Source organism: Mobula birostris, chromosome 14 (assembly GCF_030028105.1).
Source record: "Mobula birostris isolate sMobBir1 chromosome 14, sMobBir1.hap1, whole genome shotgun sequence".
NCBI lineage: Eukaryota > Metazoa > Chordata > Chondrichthyes > Myliobatiformes > Myliobatidae > Mobula > Mobula birostris.
The window spans coordinates 78967732-78987628 of NC_092383.1; the positions used below are offsets into that span (position 1 = coordinate 78967732).

The window sequence follows — 19897 nt, forward strand, 5'->3', positions numbered from 1 at the left end:
AATGTAGAAATGTCTGAAGCGGATAGAGTAGATAAATAGCTAATGCTTCCCCTGGCTCAGAAGCAGAGATGTATCTCAAGGGCTTGGTCATTTGGAGTTAGTAAGAAAGTTCTTCAGCCGGAGGGTAGTGACTTGTTGGAGTGCATTTTCCAAGTGGGTTGGAGAGCTTAATTGTTTAGTGTTGGGCTGCATGGTGGCACAGCAGTTAGTGCTGCTGCTTTCTAGCTCCAGACACTTGGACTTGGTCCTGACCTTGGAGGTTTGTAGAGTTTGCATTCTCCATCACATGGGGTTTCCTTTGGTGCTACAGTTTCTGCTGTTATGCTGTTAGAATAATTGGTTACTTTTAATTGGTTGCTGTAAATTCTCCCAGTTGGTGTGGTAAAACAGAATTGAATGTGTGAAAAAGACTAGGTTACTGGAAACTCAGTACACTGAGGCCATTCAGCTAATTGAATTGGCCACATCAGTTGGCTTAAAGTTTATCTGAAATTTAATATTTCGTTTTACCTTGTATAGTAGAATCCTGAATATATTATTTCAAATGAAACCCATGACCACTGCCAAAAATTCTACACCAGAAGTTATTTATCATCCTAGTATACTATTTGATCACCTACAATTGTCCAGACTGTTTTAATCTATTACCTTCAAGTCATTTAATGTAGTTAATAAATCATCATCTTGCCTCTTCCTTGCCTACCACTTCCTAACTGTGCAGTTTTAGTTTTCATCCATGACCATGTGGCTGCTGTCCTATCTGATTTATTTGTCATTAATTCTGTTTCCGTATCATACATTTCTTCTTCTGATCCTTATTAGTCTGAACTCTCTTTATACCTCTGTGCTTTTATGAGTACTTAACATTTCAGTTTACCAGATTTCTCAATCTTTCAAATGTCAAACTGTTGTCACCTCTTGTTTCATTGACTTATTCTTTCAAAATATAGAAGACCAAGGTTTGCTGTCAGTAGTAAGCTACCTATGTGAGCTATTAAGTCTAAACTTGCCTTGTTCAGATTATTCATGGGCTGCTTCCTGGGTAAATGTGATTATCAATGTTAAGTTCTGTGTCAACATACACCATTTACAGCATAAACCTAACAAGTGGGTGGAAGCGAAACAAGCATTACCCACAATATTGAAATGCAGTTTGCCAGTCAGTGCTGCTGGTTTAAAGTAATAACTAGCTATTAGGGAGTCGTTTGGCTCTATTAATCCTAATGCAATTTAAGATGGTGATGGAAAAGGACAGGATGAGTTCACAAGTTGGGGTGCTAAACTAGAGCAGGGCTAATTTGGGGTAATTAGGCAGGATCTAGTAAAGGTTCATTGGATGAGTCTGTCGGAAGGAAAGGACTGAAAAGTAATTGGAGGGCTTTGATATCAAGTGTCAGGAGCAGCATCTTGATCTTAAGATGAAGAGTAAACCTGGCAAGTTTAGGGAACATTGATTGATGAGATGATATTGAGGCTCTGGTCAAGAAAAGGAAACTTTGGGTTTGGGAGGTTGGGGATGAGTGAATCACTTTATAAAACAATAAGGACTACTGTTAAGAGGGAAATCAGGAGAGCAAAGGGTAGTGCAATGGATCTGGCAGGTAAAGAGGTTTTATAGCTATGTAAAAGGGTTGCCAGGGACAGTAAATCCCCCATTGAACAAGGTTGCCCATGACTGAAGCTGCAGGAAATGGGTGGGATTTTTAATAAATATGATGTGTACTGAGGAGAAATGATAGTTGCTGAAGAAATGGGGGTAAGGATAAGTGATGCTTTGGAGAATATTTGTATTACTGGAGGTATTAGCTTTGCAGCATATTAGTGACTAAATCCCCAGGGTCTCACCAAGTGTATCCTTGGACTTTGTGGCAGGCTTAATGTGAAATTGCAGTGGCACTTGTGGAGATATTACTTCATTGGTCACTAGTGAAGTTCTTGAAGACTGGAAGGTGGCCAATGTTCCATCCTTCAGGAAGGGTAGCAAGGTCAAGCTAGGGAACTACAGGCAGTCAGCCTGACAACAATAGAGGGGGAAATTACCGGAGGTAAAAAGACAAGGTCTCTCAGTATTTGGATCGACAATTTGATTAAGAGGAGGCATCATGTGTTAGTGCATGGAAAGTTGTGGTTGATAATCCTTCAAAGAACTTACCAAGGTTTAACCAGAGGTAAATGAGGGTACTACAGCGGATGTTATCTTAAGGTCCTGCATGGTAGGTTTGTCTGGAAGGCTAGATCCCATGAAATCCAGGGAGACCAAGTTGGGCCGATTCAAAATTGGCTTGGGAAGCAGAGTATGGTGGTTGAAGGGGTTTTCCTAAAATGGAGGCCAGTAACTAATGTATCAGGGATCAGTGTTGAGACTCAATTGTTTATAAAAACAATTAGATGTGAATGCATAAAACTTGATCAGCAAATTTGTTGATGACACTGTTTGTGAAGGAGGTCATTGTAGAATACAAAGAAGATCTTGGTCAGTTAATGAATTGGGTTGAGTGGTATATGGATTTCAAATATAGTTGAATGTGAGGTCATGCGTTTTGGAAAGTCAAGTGTGCTGGGATTGTACTATGGTAGGGCACTAAGGAGTGTAATGGAACAGTGACTGAATACAAATGCATAGTTTGAAACGGTGTCGCAGGTAGACAAGGTGAAAAGTCAGGTTCTTGAGTATAGGAGTTGGGACATACTGCAGTTGGATAGGTTGTGGTGAATCTGTACTTGCTGTACTACATACAGTTTTGGTTATTTTGTTATAGGAAAGATGTAATTAAACTGGAGGGAATGCAGAAAAGATTGAGGATGCTGCCAGGAGTAGAGGGCCTGAGCTTCAAGGGGAGAGAATAGCTGGCTTGGCATTTATTTCTTGGAATGTAAGAGAATGAAGGGTGACCTTCATATTTAAAATATTTAAAATCAGAGGCATAGATAAGGTGGATGATGTCAAAGTCTTTTTCCCCAAGGAAGTCCAAATCTAGAGGGCTTGAGTTTAGTGTGAGTTGGGGGGGGGGGGGTGGTGGTGGTGAAGAGGAAAAACGTTTAGGTACTGAACGATGAGACTTGGGATATGGGCCAAATGCAGGAAACTGGGGCTAGCTGGATGGGTACCATGTTTGGTTTGGACAGGTTGGGCAGAAGGGCCTGTATCTGTCCTGTTTTGCTTTCTGACACTATACTCAGAAGTACTCAAACTTAATTTTCGAACTCATTTTTATTTATTTGGAGATGGTGCGGAACAGGTCCTTCTAGCCCAGCAAGCTTCATTGCCCAGCAATCCATCTATTTGACTTCAGAATAATCACAGGACAATTTGCAATGACCAATTAACCTAATAAATGGTACGTCTTTGGACTGTGGAAGAAAACCAGAGCACCTAGAGGAAACCCATGGGTTCATGGGGAGGACATACAATTTCCTTTCAGAGAATTGAACTCTGCCTTGAGCTGTAATAGTATTGTGCTAACCTCTATGCTACTGTGGCTCCCACTGTATTATTAAGTCCTGCCTTAATCTCTGAAGTATTAATTTAAAAAAAATGCAGATTCTCTATTAGTTGCAACCTGGTGCATGTTGCTCAGGTGAATTAGCTATCATAAGTGCTAGAAATTTTTTATCTTTGTTTGCTTTTCCACAGGATTCCAGTGGTGTGTAGACTTGAGGCCTGGCCAACAGCTGTCAAGACATTTTGGTTTCTCACCTTATTGTACACACTTGCACAGAAATCCTGAATGGGTTGAGGGAACGCCAGCAGTTTTCTGTAGAACTAGTGGCACACTAGTGAGTGAATTCTGCAATGTTCTTTGACTGGTTTCTGATTCATTTACTTATCATCTTCTCAATAACAGCATACTGTTGGTATGCTGTTATTATGTAACATGTCCAGGATGAATGGCCTGCATCCGATTTTTAAGAGGTGACTGTAGAGATGTAAAAATTTGTCAATTTTTTTCAAAAGTGGATAATTTTTGGGATAGGAGCCAATGTGACTCCCTTCTAAAAGGAAGACTAAGCAAGGAATAACAAGTCAATTAATCAACATTATGGGCAAGATGCCAGCATCAGTTAGTAGGAAACAATGTAGGAACATTGAATATTAGTGTGTTTATGAACAGTACATATTTGACATATTTGATCATTCTTTGAGAATGTGATGGGAGAATTGATAGAAGGAAACCTGTAGATGTGGTATACACCAGCTTCCAAGAAGCATTTGACAACATAGCTTATGAGGCTGTTACATAAATTAGTCTAAGCTATTGCAGGAAGTGATTTAGTTGAAATGGATTGGGAACTGATTATCACGGGAAACTGAAAGAATTAGTCATAGTGGAAGTACTTGTGGACTGGTTCTTAAGCCTCAATAGTTTGTATAGTTTATAGAATAGTTTTCTTAGGAGTGAATAAAGTGCAATGTTTCCAGGCTGGCTGAAAATGGGTATAAGGGTAGGCTGTGTTACCTCGGTAGGATGTAGCTAAAGTGGAAGAAAATTTGATAAGTACAGATTACTGTGGGGAAAATACAAAGTTGTACAGTTTAAGGGGAATTAAAAGCATTATCTCATGGAGAAAGTCTGCAGATGAGTGAAATTCTGAGAAACAGTTGCAAGAAAAAGTTTGAATCCTTTGCAGTTACCTAGTTTTCTGCATTAATTACTCAATGTGGTCTGATCTTCATCTAAGTGACAATAATAGACAAACATAATGTGCCTAAACTAATAACACACAAACAGTTGTACTTTTCATATTTTTATTAAACACGTTGTTTAATCATTCACAGCCCAGGCTGGAGTAAGTATGCAAACTCTTGTATTTAATAATTCCTTCAGCAATGACCTCCACCAAACGTTTCCTGTAGTTGTTGATCAGACTTGCACATCAGTGAAGAGGAATTTTAGAACGTACCTCCACACATCTGTTTCAGTTCATCAATTTTCCTGTGAAGCCTTGCATGAATAGCCATCTTAGGCCATGCCACAGCATCTTAATTGGGTTAAGGTCTAGACTCCGACTTGGCCATTCCAAAACGATTTTTTTTACTATTCTGTTGATTTACTCTTGTGTTTCGGATCACTGTTGTGTTGCATCATCCAACTTTTAAGCTTCAAGTGATGGGCTGCTACCCTGACATTCTCCGTGTCTTGATACAATTTTTGGATTCATTGTCCCTCAATAATTGCAAGCTGTCCAGGTCCTGGGACAGCAAAACAGCCCCAAACCATGATGCTCCTTCCACTTATGCTTCACAGTTAGGATGAAGTTTTGGTGTTGGTGTGCAGTGCCTTTTTTCTTCCAAATATGCCAAAAAGTTCAACTTTTTTCTCATAGAAACATAGGAAAAACTACAGCACAATACAGGCCCTTCGGCCCACAAAGCTGTGCCGAACATGGCCTTACCTTAGAAATTCCCTAGGGTTACCCATTGCCCTCAGTTTTTCTGACATGTCCTCTGTGCCTACTTTCAAGCACCTTAGAACTGTGCCCTCTCGTGCTAGCCATTTCAGCCATGGGAAAAAGCCTCTGACTATCCACATGATCACTGCCTCTCATCATCTTGTACACCTCTATCAGGTCACCTCTCAACCTTCGTCACTCCAAGGAGAAAAGTCCGAGTTCACTGAACCTATTATCGTAAGGATCCGCAAGCCAGGCAACATCCTTGTAAATCTCCTCTGCACCCTTTCTGTGGTTTCCATATCCTTCCTGTAGTGAGGCAACCAGAACTGAGCGCAGTACTCCAAGTGGGGTCTGACCAGGGTCCTATATAGCTGCAACATTACCTCTTGGTTCTTAAACTCAGTCGCACAATTGATGAAGGCCAATGCACCATATGCTGCCTTAACCACAGAGTCAACCTGTGTAGCAGCTTTGAGTTTCCTATGGACTTGGACCCCCAAGATCCCTCTGATTCTCCACACTGCCAAGAGTCTTACCATTAATGCTATATCCTGCCATCATATTTGATCTACCAAAATGAACCACCTCACACTTATCTGGGTTGAACTCCATCTGCCACTTCTCAGCCCAGTTTTGTATCCTGTCAATGTCCTGTCTTTACAGTAGAGAAAGCCGGATCTCCCAGTGGCCACACATTTTAATTCCATGTCCCATTCCCATTCTGATGTGTCTATCCACGGCCTTCTCTACCATAAAGATGAAGCCACACTCAGGTTGGAGGAACAACACCTTATATTCTGTCTGGGTAGCCTCCAACCTGATGGCATGAACATTGACTTCTCAAAATTCCACTGATGCCCCACCTCCCCCTCGTACCCCATCCGTTATTTATTTATATACACACATTCTTTCTTTCTCTCTCTCCTTTTTCTCCCTCTGTCCCTCTCACTATGCCCATCCTCTGGGTTTCCCCCCCTCCCCTTTTTCTTTCTCCCTGGGCCTCCTGTCCCATGATCCTCTCATATCCCTTTTATCAATCAACTGTCCAGCTCTTGTCTCCATCCCTCCCCTTCCTGTCTTCTCCTATCATTTTGGATCTCCCCCTCCCCCTCCCATTTTCAAATCTCTTACTAGCTCTTCTTTCACTTAGTCCTGACGAAGGGTCTCGGCCCGAAACGTTGACTGTACCTCTTTCTAGAGATGCTGCCTGGCCTGCTGTGTTCACCAGCAACTTTGCTGTGTGTGACTTATCCAGCTTGATGCTTTCCAAAGGTTCCAGCACATCCTCTTTCTTAATATCTACATGCTCAAGCTTTTCAGGCCGCTGTAAGTCATCCCTACAATTGCCAAAATCATTTTCGATAGTGAATACTGAAACAAAGTACTCTAAGTACTTAAGCAACACACACAAATGCAACAGGTGAACGCAGCAGGCCAGGCAGCATCCCCAGGAAGAGGTGCAGTCGACGTTTCAGGCCGAGACCCTTCATCAGGACTAACTGAAGGAAAAGTGAGTAAGGGATTTGAAAGTTGGAGGGGGAGGGGGAGATCCAAAATGATAGGAGAAGACAGGAGGGAGTGGGATGGAGCCAAGAGCTGGACAGGTGATAGGCAAAAGGGATAAGAGAGGGTCATGGGACAGGAGGTCCGGGAAGAAAGATGGGGGGGGGGCACCCAGAGGATGGGCAAGGGGTATAGTCAGAGGGACAGAGGGAGAAAAAGGAGAGTGAGAGAAAGAATGTGTGTATAAAAATAAGTAACAGATGGGATACGAGGGGGAGGTGGGGCATTAGCGGAAGTTAGAGAAGTCGACGTTCATGCCATCAGGTTGGAGGCTACCCAGACGGAATATAAGGTGTTGTTCCTCCAACCTGAGTGTGGCTTCATCTTTACAGTAGAGGAGGCCGTGGATAGACATGTCAGAATGGGAATGGGATGTGGAATTAAAATGTGTGGCCACTGGGAGATCCTGCTTTCTCTGGCGGACAGAGCGTAGATGTTCAGCAAAGCGGTCTCCCAGTCTGCGTCGGGTCTCGCCAATATATAAAAGGCCACATCGGGAGCACTGGACGCAGTATGTCACCCCAGCCGACTCACAGGTGAAGTGTTGCCTCACCTGGAAGGACTGTTTGGGGCCCTGAATGGTGGTAAGGGAGGAAGTGTAAGGGCATGTGTAGCACTTGTTCCGCTTACACGGATAAGTGCCAGGAGGGAGATCAGTGGGGAGGGATGGGGGGGACGAATGGACAAGGGAGTTGCGTAGGGAGCGATCCCTGCGGAATGCAGAGAGAGGTGGGGGGGGAAAGATGTGCTTAGTGGTGGGATCCCGTTGGAGTTGGCGGAAGTTACGGAGAATAATATGTTGGACCCGGAGGCTGGTGGGGTGGTAGGTGAGGACCAGGGGAACCCTATTCCTAGTGGGGTGGTGGGAGGATGGAGTGAGAGCAGATGTATGTGAAATGGGGGAGATGCGTTTAAGAGCAGAGTTGATAGTGGAGGAAGGGAAGCCCCTTTTTTTTAAAAAAGGAAGACATCTCCCTCGTCCTAGAATGAAAGGCCTCATCCTGAGAGCAGATGCGGCGGAGACGGAGGAATTGCGAGAAGGAGATGGCGTTTTTGCAAGAGACGGTGAGAAGAGGAATAGTCCAGATAGCTGTGAGAGTCAGTAGGCTTATAGTAGACATCAGTGGATAAGCTGTCTCTGGAGACAGAGACAGAAAGATCTAGAAAGAGGAGGGAGGTGTCGGAAATGGACCAGGTAAACTTGAGGGCAGGGTGAAAGTTGGAGGCAAAGTTAATAAAGTCAACGAGCTCTGCATGCGTGCAGGAAGCAGCGCCAATGCAGTTGTCGATGTGGCGAAGGAAAAGTGGGGGACAGATACCAGAATAGGCACAGAACATAGATTGTTCCACAAAGCCAACAAAAAGGCAGGCATAGCTAGGACCCATACGGGTGCCCATAGCTACACCTTTAGTTTGGAGGAAGTGGGAGGAGCCAAAGGAGAAATTATTAAGAGTAGGGACTAATTCCGCTAGACGGAGCAGAGTGGTGGTAGAGGGGAACTGATTAGGTCTGGAATCCAAAAAGAAGCGTAGAGCTTTGAGACCTTCCTGATGGGGGATGGAAGTATATAGGGACTGGACATCCATGGTGAAAATAAAGTGGTGGGGGCCAGGGAACTTAAAATCATCGAAAAGTTTAAGAGCGTGAGAAGTGCACCTCTTCCTGGGGATGCTGCCTGGCCTGCTGCGTTCACCAGCAACTTTTATGTGAGACCGCTTTGCTGAACATCTACGCTCTGTCCGCCAGAGAAAGCAGGATCTCCCAGTGGCCACACATTTTAAATCCACATCCCATTCCCTTTCTGACATGTCTGTCCACTGCCTCCTCTACTGTAAAGATGAAGCCACACTCAGGTTGGAGGAACAACATCTTATATTCCGTCTGGGTAGCCTCCAACCTGATGGCATGAACTTCGACTTCTCTAACTTCCGCTAATGCCCCACCTCCCCCTCGTACCCCATCTGTTACTTATTTTTATACACACGTTCTTTCTCTCACTCTCCTTTTTCTCCCTCTGTCCCTCTGAATATACCCCTTGCCCATCCTCTGGGTCCCCCCTCCCCCTTGTCTTTCTTCCTGGACCTCCTGTCCCATGATCCTCTCTTATCCTTTTTGCATATCACCTGTCCAGCTCTTGGCTCCATCCCTCCCCCTCCTGTCTTCTCCTATCATTTTGGATCTCCCCCTCCCCCTCCAACTCTCAAATCCCTTACTCACTCTTCCTTCAGTTAGTCCTGACGAAGGGTCTCGGCCTGAAACGTCGACTGCACCTCTTCCTGGGGATGCTGCCTGGCCTGCTGCGTTCACCAGCAACTTTTGTGTGTGTGTGTGTGTTGCTTGAGTTTCCAGCATCTGCAGAATTCCTGTTGTTTGACTCTAAGTACTTATGCTGTCTCCTCTGGTTCCAAACACACTTTTCCACTGTCACACTTGATTGGTCCTATTCTCTCATGTCTTTTCCTCTTGCTCTTCACAAACTTGTAGAATGTCTTGGGTTTTTCCTTAAACCTGTCTGCTAAGGCCTTCTCATGGTCCCTTCTGGCTCTCCTAATTTCTTTCTTAACCTCCTTCCTGCTGGCCTGGTAATCTTCTAGATCTCTTGTCATTACCTAGTTTTTTTTTCTTTTTTGAACCTTTCGTAAGCTCTTCTTCAGACTAGATTTACAACAGCCTTTGCACACCACAGTTCCTGTACCCTACCATCCTTTCCCTGTCTCATTTAACATACCTATGCAGAACCCCACGGAAATATCCCCTAAACATTTACCACATTTCTTCTGTATATTTCCCTGAGAACATCTGTTCCCAATTTATGCTTCCAAGTTCTTGCCTGATAGCCTCATATTTCCCCTTACTCCAGTTAAACGCTTTCCTAACTTGTCTGTCCCTATCCCTCTCCAATGCTATGGTAAAGGAGATAGAATTGTGATCACTATCTCCAAAATACTCTCCCACTGAGAGACCTGGCACATGACCAGTTTCATTACCCAATACCAGATCACGTACAGCCTCTCTTCTTGTAGGCTTATCTACATATTGTGTCAAGAAACCTTCCTGAACACAACAAACTCCAACCCATCTAAACCCCTCACTTTAGGGAGATGCCAGTCGAAATTTGGGAAATTAAAATCTCCCACCACGACAACCCTGTTATTACACCTTTTCAGAATCTGTCTCCCTATCTGCTCCTTGATGTCCCTGTAACTATTGGGTGGTCTATATATATATAAAAAAAAAAAACACCCAGTGGATATATTGACCCCCTTCCTGTTCCTAACTTCCACCCACAGTGACTCTGTAGACAATCCCTCCATAACTTCCTCCTTTTCTGCAGCTATGGCATTATCTCTGATCAACAGTGCCACGACCCCCTCTTTTGCCTCCCTCCCTGTCCTTTCTGAAACATCTAAAGCCTGGCACTCGATGTAACCATTCCTGCCCCTGAACCAGCCAAGTCTCTTTAATGGCCACTGTTACATAACTGGCAACACTGAATATTAAATGAGACAGGTTTTATAAAAACAACCAAACATTTATTAAACACGTATAAATGATAAGGGGGGGAAAAAAACAAAGGAAAACTTTAACTGGAGGTTAACAGGTACGCAGCCGTTCATCAACTCCACTCGGCTCTGGTTCTTAAAGCGTTAAATGCGAAAACAGTTCTTAAGTCAGATATAGTTCTTAAAGCGATAACTTCGAAAGTCCAACAGTTTTACACATTCAATTGGGAGAGACTTCTCTGGAGAAGGATTTCTTCACAGATGCACCTTTACTGCTGGTTCTGTCCACAGGATTCCCGATGCCGAAAATAAACAGTTTAAGTGGACTGAAATTACTTTAGAGAGAGAGAGAGAGAGAGAGAGAGAGAGCACCTTTTTGCATGAACTCATTGTCCTTTTGCAAGAGTTATCTCAATGCAGGCTCTCTCCAACGAAGGCTCAGTAAGGTTGATTCTTTATTAAACTGCCAAACGATGCCAACTTCTCTCAATCCTTCGATGAATTCTTCACTGTCCCTTCAAGTGTCAGAATTGAGTAAATCGGCACTTCCAGCCACAAATTTCCAATTCAATAATACAATATCTTGTAAGAGAACACACCTTCTGTTTTAAAAAATGAAACTGTGTCACAAAAACAGACATGCAACAGAAACGGAGGCACAACACGTTCTACCTGGAAATCTACAAACTCAAAAACTAACTGCGTCACCTGAGTCGACCCTTATATAGTCACGGGGCACATGTCAGCACGTGACCTCACATCGGCAGGAAAATCACATCAGGTGACCTCCAAAAGACCATTACATCATTCTCACAAAAAAAGCAGATCTCCTTGAGCATGTAACACCACAACATCATAGCTCCAAGAACTGATCCAAGGTCTAAGCTCATCTGCTTTGTTCATAATACTCCATGCATTAAAATACATATCTCAAACCATCGGTCTGAGCTTATCTGTCCAGAAGCATTGCAGAACACTCAGGTAGTCTTCTGCAAACTTGAGGCGTGCAGCAATTTAATTTCCTTTTGATTTTTGGAGAGCAGTGGTTTCCTCTGTGGTACCCTTCCATGAACAACATTCTTATTTAGTATTTGTCTTAGTGGCTCATGAACAGAGACTGTAGCAAGTTGTAGAGATTTCTGCAGGTCTTTTGCTGTTACCCTTGGGTTCTTTTTCACCACCTTCAGCATTGCATGTTGTGACCTTGGTGTGATCTTTGTAGGATGCCCACTTCTTGGGAGAGTAGCAACAGGACTGAATTTCCTCCATTAGTAGATAATCTCTTACTGTAGACTGATGAACATTCAGGTCTTTAGAAATGCTTTTGTAGCCTTTTTCAACTTCATGCATCTCTACAATTCATCTAAGGTCCTCAAAATTGTTTTGACCAATGTGTGGTGAACATAAACAACTTTCTTGAGTAGAGCAGACTCTGTCTTCGCGTGTCTTTTTTATAGGGCGAGGCACTTCTAAAACCCACACCTCCAATCTCGTCTCATTGATTGGACCACCTGACTCCAAATGGCTTTTTTAGAAGGTATTACCCTGGAGGTTAGAATATTAAGCAAGGAGATAATGCTGAGGCTTTATAATAATACTTTATTGATCCTGAGTGGGAAATTCTTTCATTACAGCAGCAATGTTTAAAAACACACTTAGCAGTGTACAGACTTAACTAATAAAGTACAGAATATACACAGTTTACCAATGTGCAATAATTTTCAATAATGTGCAATAATCATGAACAAAATAATAAGCAGAATATTGTACTATGATGTGTGTTCTCCTGATAGGCCGCACTTGGAGTATTGTCAACAGTTTTGGGCGCCATATCTCAGAAAAGATGTGTTGTCATTGGTGAAAATCCAGAGGAAGTTCACAAGGATGATTGAGGGAATGATGAGCATTTGGCAGCTTGGGCCTGTACTCACTGAAATTTAGAAGAATGGGTGGATTTCATTGAAACCTACCAAATATATTGAAAGGACTAGATAGGGTGGATGTGAAGAGGATGTTTCCTGTAGTGTGGAATCCAGAACTAGGGCGGACAGCCTCAAAATTGAGGCATAACCTTTTAGAACAAAGCTAAGGAGGAATTTATTTAGCCAGAGAATATCAATCTGTGGAATGTTCTGCCACAGGCTGCAGTGGAGGCCAAGTTTATGGGTATATTTAAGGCGGAAGTTGATAGTTTCCTGATCGGTCAGGACACCAAAGGATATGGCGAGAAGGCAGGTGTATGGGGTTGAGTGGGGTCCAGGATCAGCCATGATGGAATGGTGGAGCAGTCTCATGGGCTGAATGGCCTAAGTCTGTTCCTATGTCTTGTGGTGTTGAAGATTTACATACTTTTTTGAACCTAGATTGTGATTGTTTAAATGGTATAGTCAGTACTGATGAGAAATACAACTGTGTTATTAGTTTAAGCAGATTGTGTCTATTATTGTGACGTGGTTGAAGATCAAACCACATTTTATGAGTAATGCAGAAGACCAGGTAATTGTGAAGGGTTCACAAACTTTTTCTTGCAACTGTATGTAGAAGTTCTAGTGCCCAAATCATTAGCTGACAGATCCAGAAAGTAGGGCAAACTGCGTTTTGGCCTTTTTATTGCAAAGGGATTGAGATTTAAGAATTGGGCAGTTTTAGTTGTACAAGATGTTGGTGAGGCTACACCTTGAATATTGTTCATGGTTTTGATCTCAACCATTTTGTTGGAAAGGATATAATGGGATTGGAGGTTGAGTAGATAAGGCTATTTCAAAGATGAGTGAGTTACCCTATTAAGAAGCTTGTATTCTTTGGAGTTTAGAAAACCGAGGATGACCTTATTGAAACACAAGATCCGAATGGGGCAGATGCTATATTGTTAGAAGTATGGCAATTGTGGAAAAAAAGGATATAGTTAAAAATAAGAGTTTGGTCATTTAAAACTGACTTAGAGAAGTTTCTTCCCTTGGGGCAGAGCATTCTATATTCACTACTTAAGTACGTTGGAGGCCAGAACATTAAACATACCTAAGGTGGAATTAAATAACCCCCAATTCCATAAGACAAAGGAGCAGAAGTAGGCCATTCGGCCCATCGAGTCTGCTCCGCCATTTTATCATGAGCTGATCCATTTTATCCTATTTAGTCCCACTGCCCCGCCTTCTCACCATAACCTTTGATGCCCTGGCTACTCAGATACCCATCAATCTCTGCCTTTAATACACCCAGTGATTTGGCCTCCACTGCTGCCCGTGGCAACAAATTCCATAGATTCACCACCCTCTGACTAAAAAAATTTTTTCGCATTTCTGTTCTGAAAGGGTGCCCTTCAATCCTGAAGTCATGCCCCCTCGTACTAGACTCCCCCATCATGGGAAACAACTTTGCCACATCCACTCTGTCTATGCCTTTTAACATTCGAAATGTTTCTATGAGGTCTCCCCTCATTCTTCTAAACTCCAAGGAATACAGTCCAAGAGCGGACAAACGTTCCTCATATGTTAACCCTCTCATTCCCGGAATCATTCTCGTGAATCTTCTCTGTACCCTCTCCAACGTCAGCACATCCTTTCTTAAATAAGGAGACCAAAACTGCCCACAGTACTTCAAGTGAGGTCTCACCAGCGCCTTATAGAGCCTCAACATCACATCCCTGCTCCTATACTCTATTCCTCTAGAAATGAATGCCAACATTGCATTCGCCTTCTTCACTACCGACTCAACATGGAGGTTAACTTTAAGAGAATCCTGCACGAGGACTCCCAAGTCCCGTTGCATCTCAGAACTTTGAATTCTTTCCCAATTTAAATAATAGTCTGCCCGTTTATTTTTTCTGCCAAAGTGCATAACCATACACTTTCCAACTTTGTACTTCATTTGCCACTTCTCTGCCCATTCTTCCAATCTATCCAAGTCTCTCTGCAGACTCTCCGTTTCCTCAGCACTACCGGCCCCTCCACCTATCTTCGTATCGTCAGCAAACTTAGCCACAAAGCCATCTATTCCATAATCCAAATCGTTGATGTACAATGTAAAAAGAAGCGGCCCCAACACTGATCCCTGTGGAACACCACTGGTAACCGGCAGCCAACCAGAATAGGATCCCTTTATTCCCACTCTCTGTTTCCTGCCAATCAGCCAATGCTCTATCCACGTATGTAACTTTCCTGTAAGTCCATGGGCTCTTATCTTGTTAAGCAGCCTCGTGTGGCACCTTGTCAAAGGCCTTCTGAAAATCCAAATATACAACATTCACTGCATCTCCCTTGTCTAGCCTACTGGTAATTTCCTCAAAAAATTGTAATAGGTTTGTCAGGCAGGATTTTCCTTTAAGGAATTCATGCTGAGTTCTGCCTATCTTGTCATATGCCTCCAGGTACTCTGTAACCTCATCCTTGACAATCGACTCCAACAACTTCCCAACCACCGACGTCAAGCTAACAGGTCTATAATTTCCTTTTTGCTTCCTTGCCCCCTTCTTAAATAGCAGAGTGACATTTGCAATCTTCCAGTCTTCCGGAACCATGCCAGAATCTATCGACTTTTGAAAGATCATCGCTAATGCCTGTGCAATCTCCACAGCTACTTCCTTCAGAACACGAGGGTGCATTCCATCTGGTCCAGGAGATTTATCGACCTTTAGCCTATTCAGCTTCCTGAGTACTTTCTCTGTCGTAATTGTGACTGCGCACACTTCTCTTCCCTGCCACCCTTGAGTGTCCGGTATCCTGCTGTCTTCCTCAGTGAAGACTGATGCAAAATACTTGTTCAGTTCCTCTGCCATCTCCTCACCTCCCATTACAATTTCTCCAGTATCATTTTCTATCGGTCCTATATCTACTCTCACCTGTCTTTTACTCTTTATATACTTGAAAAAACTTTTAGTATCCTCTTTGATATTATTTGCTAGTTTCCTTTCATAGTTAATCTTTTCTCTCTTAATGACCTTCTTGGTTTCCTTTTGTAAGGTTTTAAAGACTTCCCAATCCTCTATCTTCCCACTAATTTTTGCTTCCTTGTATGCCCTCTCCTTAGCTTTAACTTTGGCTTTGACTTCTCTTGTCAACCACGGTTGCATCCTTTTTCCACTCGAAAATTTCTTCTTTTTTGGAATATACCTGTCTTGCACATTCCTCATTTCTCGCATAAACTCCAGCCACTGCTGCTCTGCCGTCTTTCCCGCCAGTGTCTCTTTCCAGTCAACTTTGGCCAGTTCCTCTCTCATGCCACTGTAGTTTCCTTTACTTCACTGAAACACTGACACATCAGATTTCGGCTTCTCTTTTTCTAATTTCACAGTGAACTCAATCATGTTATGATCACTGCCTCCTAAGGGTTCCTTCACCTCAATCTCTCCAATCACCTCCGGTTCATTACACAATACCCAATCCAGTACAGCCGATCCCCTAGTGGGCTCAACAACAAGCTGTTCTAAAAAGCCATCTCGCAGACATTCTACAAATTCTCTCTCTTGAGATCCAGTCCTGACCTGATTTTCCCAATCTACTCGCATGTTAAAATCCCCCACAATTATCATAACACTGCCCTTCTGACAAGCCTTTTCTATTTCCAGTTGTAATTTGTAGTCCACATCCCTGCAGCTGTTTGGAGGCCTATAAATAACTGCCATCTGGGTCCTTTTACCCCTGCTATTCCTTAGCTCAACCCATAAAGATTCTGCACTTTCCGATCCTATATCACCTCTTTCTAATGATTTAATATCATTTCTTACCAATAAAGCCACGCCTCCCCCTCTGCCTACCTTCCTATCCTCCCGATACACTGTGTATCCTTGGACGTTCAGCTCCCAGAGACATGCATACTTTAGTCAGGTCTCAGTGATGGCCACAATATCATACCTGCCAATCTGTAGCTGTACAACAAGATCATCCACTTTATTTCTTATGCTGCGTGCATTTAAGTACAACACCTTAAGACCAGTATTTGATACTTCTTGCTTTGATTTCACTGCAACTCATCCCAATGGCTACACATTTGCCCCATCACCTGCCTGTCTTTCCTGACATCTTTACTGCTCACTATCTTAGATTTATTTCTGTTTTCCCCTTCCTCCACTCTATCATTCCGGTTCCCATCTCCCTGCCAAATTAGTTTAAACCCTCCCTAACAGCTCTATTAAACTTTCCCGCCAGGATATTGGTTCCCTTCGGGTTCAGGTGTAACCTGTCCTTTTTGAACAAGTCATACTTCCCCCAGAAGAGATCCCAATTACCCAAGAATCTGAAGCCCTGCCCCCTACACCAGTCTCTCAGCCAGGTATTCATCTGCCTGATCCGACTACTCTTGCCCTCGCTAGCACGTGGCACAGGTAGCAATCCCGAGATTAGTACCCTGGAGGCCCTGCTTCTCAGCTTCCTTCCTTCCTAACTCCTGGAAATCTCTCTTCCTTAATCTTTTATATGGTATGGGGAATTGGGACAGAAGAGGTGAAGCCAGTTTAGATCAGCTGTGAGCAGTGGACCAGACTTGTACTTGGTACTCTACTCCTATTTTTTTTTAGTTCTTTAGTTCATGAATTCCCATACTCCTTATGCAAATATTGTACCTTAATTTGTTAAGCTTCTGTGCCAGAATTGGTTGCTGAATACAATTTACAGCAAGTTATATCTGTATTTGAGATTAAAATATTCTATTTGGGGAGGGGGAGGCTACTGCTGTAATTTATTTGAATACTTAATCCAAGAAGATCTGGGCATCTAACTTCAGTCTATGGCAGAAGTTGTAACTCTTAAATCTCTGCTTTTGTGAACTTTCATATTACCCTGTGGTAACTTCCTTTGGAGCCATTTCAGTGGCACAGGTTCATTTTAATAGGATTCCAGTTGGAAAAAGTAAATATTGTTTTCCTTGCCTTCATTTCTCCTGCCACCCCCCACCCCTGGACTGTCCCTTTTTCGTGGTGCTTTTATTATAGTTTGGCAACCTCGCGACTAGATTTTGTTTGAACTGGACGTTTCTTAAGCAAAAGTAGCAATGTAATTTAAAGGTTCGTACATCCTAGACCTTCACATTTAAAAATAATTTTGGTAATGACTGAGTTTTAATACCAGCAGCTTCAAAAATAGTAAAATGGATTATATGTAGGAACAAAATGGTGAGAGTACTTTCCTTCCCTGACTCTCCTACTTGTGTAGTTTTTGTGTTTTATGACCTTACATGGAAATAACTTTTTGTCAAGCGGTTACCGTACAATCTAAGATAATTGGTGAGTGATGTCATTGTTTTTATTGAAAAAGCTGATCTGTTCATTGGGTTAGCCAAGACTTGGCTTGTAGAATGTAAACAGCAATTCATTGTTTATTCCAAGCTGTATCACAACATGTTTTTTTTTCTTATTGAATTTTGAGCAGATTATCTTGTCCCTGCTCACTGCAAAGCATTCTTAGCTACTTGAAATTGTCAGGAGGGGATGCATTTCCATAAAGGTTTTTTAAACAATTGTTCGCATTGTGGGGGTAGAAAGTTGAGCAGAACAACTAACTGTTCTACAATGCAGAAAAAGGCTGGAATCCATAGGTTATAGTGGAGGACTTGAACCAGTTTTAAATGTTTTAAGATTTTCAAAAATGTGATTTGAACATATTGAAATTATGAATTTTAATTTTCACTTTATTTGTCCATTGTGTAATATACAGAAAACCAGGAACCTTGTGCACACAGCTGTGGCATGCAAATATGTTAACTTGATTAATTTCATTCATTTTAAGGATTTATCGCTTAGCGGGTTAACTTCTAAAATGTCAACCATAATGTGCTGCAAGTTTCCACCTTGTGAAACACGGAAAATGATTGGTCTGAAGAGTGTGAATTGAGGTTAAGGACAGACCTACACACTGGGACCATGAGGAATCATTTGGGTTGAAGTCTTGAACCTATAATGCAGGGGTCCCCAACCTTTTTTGCGCCGCGGACCAGTTTAATATTGACAATATTCTTGCGGACCGGCTGACCCGGGGTGGGGGGTGGGGGGGGGGGCGGTGTTAATCACGACCAGTATATAGGTGGAACTGTAAGTCACTTATAAGTGGCTAATAATACACTCAATTTTGTTTCTAAAAGGGTTTATCTAACGAATTTAATATTAAACATGCAGTGCATATCTTCCTCCCATGAATATAGTGATAAGTCGCTTATAATTAAATAGCATCATAACATTTTAAGTAACGTTTGGATATTAAACACACAGCACATAGTTTCCTCATATGAACACATAAAATCATTGCAACACACCAATATTGCTGAATCAGTGGGAGCCCTGGGCTTGTCTCCCTGCAACAAGACGGTCCCATTGAGGGGTGATGGGAGGCAGTGATACTGGAAGGGGGTTCCTTATGTCCAGTCTATTCCGCAATTTAGTTTTCATTGCATTCATTGCAGAAAACCCCGCTTCGCGGAGGTATGTTGGAAATGGAAGCAACATTTTCAGTTCTTTCGTGGCTATCTCAGGATATTCAGCCTTGACTTTGATCCAGAATGCTGGCAGAGATGCTATGTCAAACATACTTTTCAGCCCACCATCGTTTGCAAGCTTGAGGAGTTGATCATCTTCCCGCGCTGATATGGATGATTCACTGGGGACATTCACAAATGAGTCATGGACCCATTCCTTTGCATGTCTTGGGTCATTTGCGGTTGAGAAGTAACGCTCAAATTCTGTTGACAGCGAAGTTAGGTGATTGTGCGCCAGCTGTGAGAAAGATAGTGTATCCTCAGTCTCTCCCAAAATCCCAGCTAATGTTGGGAACATGTCAAATATGCCCCTGTCCACTCGCCATCCCCACATTTCCAGTTTGGCTTTGAAAGCAGACACTTTATCTGCCAACCTGAAGACAGTTGTCATTCTACCCTGAAGTGATAAATTGAGTTTATTGAGCAGGTTGAAGATGTCACACAGATAAGCGAGTTTTGCTATCCACTCCTTGTCACTGAACTGTGCTGCCAGTGGTGACTTTTTTCCTGAAAGAAATCTCTGTAGTTGCTCTCTTAACTCAAAAACCCTGGCCAGGGCTCTTTCCCCTTGATAGCCACCTGACTTCAGTGTGAAAGAGAAGGTGTTTGTGCTCTGCATCCATTTCCTCACAAAGCTGCTCAAACAGACGTGAGTTAAGGGTGCATACACGAGGAAATCTGCAGACCCCAGAGCCTGCTGGCCCCGATGCTAGCAGGCATGAACTTCAGATTGCGCCCCCTGCCATTGATCTCGCTGGCTGCAACACCCCAGGGCATATTCAAAACCCGGACTCCAGCAACGATCATGGACACCTTCAAAGCGATTGCGCAACCACCATCTGCGACTCCGTCCTTGAACTCCAGGCTGGGTCTTCATGTGCTGCTGTTGTGACTCCCGTCTCCCCTACCCCCACCACCAGTCTGCTACCCTGTCTCCCTCAGATCCCACTATCAGCTCCTGGACCCTCAGAGGCTC

General features: G+C 43.0%; 1 protein-coding gene across 3 annotated transcripts in view; it reads left to right on the forward strand.

The window, feature by feature from the left end:
• The window catches only part of rap1aa (RAP1A, member of RAS oncogene family a), a 114301-nt gene that overhangs the window by 49114 nt on the left and 45290 nt on the right, over positions 1–19897 (forward strand). The window contains exon 1 of one of the 3 annotated variants that reach the window (XM_072278734.1): positions 3697–3777. The exons of the other annotated variants lie outside the window; for them this stretch is intronic. The gene's annotated coding sequence lies outside the window, so the exon portion shown is untranslated. Of the gene's footprint in view, positions 1–3696; positions 3778–19897 lie in introns of those variants that run through there. 3 annotated transcript variants of the gene reach the window in all.